The sequence below is a fragment of the Pygoscelis adeliae genome, unplaced genomic scaffold, assembly GCF_000699105.1.
Source record: "Pygoscelis adeliae isolate BGI_AS28 unplaced genomic scaffold, ASM69910v1 Scaffold445, whole genome shotgun sequence".
NCBI classification, from domain to species: domain Eukaryota; kingdom Metazoa; phylum Chordata; class Aves; order Sphenisciformes; family Spheniscidae; genus Pygoscelis; species Pygoscelis adeliae.
In genome coordinates this window covers 1,463,291-1,465,778 of record NW_008824894.1, presented here as the reverse complement: position 1 = coordinate 1,465,778, position 2,488 = coordinate 1,463,291, and positions in this window count along the sequence as shown.

The window sequence follows — 2,488 nt, the reverse complement described above, 5'->3', positions numbered from 1 at the left end:
GAGGAGGAGGAGGAGGAGGAGGAGGAGGAGGAGGAAGGCCCAGCGAGCCACGTGGGGAACCTACCTCCGAGTAGGTGACACCAAAGGCCCCAGGGTGCTGGGTCATCAGAAGATCGCACGGGCTCCCCATCCTCCCCCGGGAGAAAATCCCCCCCTGAAAGAGCCGTGTTCCAAGGAAGCGGACGAATTCCCATGCAAAGAGCTTCCTCCGTAAATTAATTTCTCTCCCGGGGGAGGAAATGGTTTGAGCTTCTTTTAATAGGACTTTGATCTCTTGGGCTCCACACAGAACCGCTTCCCTCGCTGGGATCCTCCAGCTGTGTGGTAAAGGGCAGCAAGGATTTAGAAGGCAAACACCTTTTTTTAACTCTGCCAGCACGCGTGGGGTGAACGATGTTAATAATAAACTTTCGGGCCTGGTCTGCGTGCTGCCTGTGCGGCTGTTCTGGGGAGGGAAGTAACTTCTTTTAATTCTCATTTACACTGATTCAGCAGCTACGGCGGGCAGGCTTTTACTGGGGTAATTTAACAGCTTATTCCCCCGCATTTGGAGGAGTAAGTCACAGGATATCAATACCTCCTTATTCACCTAACAACCCTCCACGGGAGGCTGGAGTACGATAATTATGCAGCTCTTGGTCAAGTAGGACAACTTTGCATAAGTCAGTACGTGTGGAGGTATTTCAGTTACTGTCTACATACACACACCTATTTACCCAACATAAAATCACGGTCACCAGTGAACCCGCAGGAAAAAACCCTTCAATTATCGACAAATCACACTGAAAACACCATCTTCGTGCACAGGGATTCGGAAACCACGGGCTCAGATCCTTGTCCGCTGATGTTTAATTGACAACCTGGTGCTGACACCGTTTCCTCTTCCAGTTCTCTCTTGTTTCACGGTCAGGACAACTCGCCCGCACGCTCTGCCGAGCAAGAGAGAAACGTTTAGGACGTGCCAGGTACGCGTGCCCAGGGCGCGTTTACTCCCATCTTCGCGCAGGTCCTTGTCAACGCGCGCTCGCCTGCTCTCTCCAGCTTTGGCGCGTACGTCTTTCCCTCAGCCTGTTTCATCCGAGAGGATGCACAGCTTTTCCTCGGTCTTCAAGAGAACAAAAACCCAAAAGTATCTCTAAAATTAGAAGCGTAAGCAGCCACCGCTGCAAAACCATGGGAAAGGAAATATCTAAGGAGCCTCTCAACTCCTGGTGACAAACATTAAGCACTGGTCTCCTGCCATGAGTGACAGTGGAGCACGCTCTTAAAAATAATAAATGTTGCTGTTACCGTCAGAACAGGTTTCTAGATTTCTTCTTCTTCCTAAGCGTGAGCAACTCGGATGAAAGGGGAATTCTTTACTTCGGAATTTCCAAAACCTGTGCAACGCAGATGATTGTTTACCTACGCCTCCCAAGCCACTCTACTGATGCAGCTTTTTGTCTCCAATAAATCATTAACATTTTCCTTTACAAGAAAGAAAATTAACCTGAAAACGAGGACCAGAGGCAGAGGAGATGCGCAGGAGACGACGTCCCTCCGGCAGCCCCGGCCCCGGTGCACGTGACGGTCCTGTCGCACCATATTGGTGCACGTTTGCTTGACTTACCCGAGCAGGCGGGAGAAGCGGGAGACACGCTCCCTACGTGCCGCCGCGGCAATCCTCGCCCCGCCTGCCGCGCCGGGTGTTGGCCCGAGAGACTTACGCATTTGGGGAGGATGCAAAACCTCACGCAAAGTCTGGGTGATGACGGCCGCGCTCCGGTTCGCCGAGCTCACGGATACCTTCAGGAGCGGCAGTTAAGCAGGCGCCTGTTTGTGTTCGCTATATATATTCTGCGCGCTACAACTGTGGGGCACGCGGGACCTGTTCTTCCTGACGGAGGTACCCTTCCCACGGGGACAGGGACCTGCCTCCGCTCCCAGCAGTCGCTACAAATACGATGAAATAGTAACATATAGCCAGGCGTAACTTAAGGCAGCAACTTCCCCGAAAGACAGTCTTTTTATTTACCGGCTATTTCTCTTCCTAGGCGCTACCAACAGGGAACATGGATTCCGGCTTTCTACTTGCAATGAAACTTTGCAATTCGCTTTAGCGTTGGGAGTTTGAAGGTGACCCACAAAGCCAGCGGGATTTGGGGAATGGAGGCGCAGAGGGGCGCAGCCCCAACCCCTGCGTCCTCCCGGGGCGGGCGCGCAGCCCGCCCTGGCCTTCCCAGGGCCGTGGGGGCGCGGAGGGGCGCAGCCCCAACCCCTGCGTCCTCCCGGGGCGGGCGCGCAGCCCGCCCTGGCCTTCCCAGGGCCGAGGGTCAGGCTCTTCCCCGCTTTTGGGGGCTCACAGACCAGCAGGGCTGCCCGGTCCAAACCCGAGTCCCGCGACAAGCGTTCCTAGCCCGCCGCAACGATAAAACCGGGCAATCAACGCCGGAGGCGCTGCCAGAGCTCGTCCCCTCGCCAGGGGCTTCGCCCCTCCCCGCCCACGCAC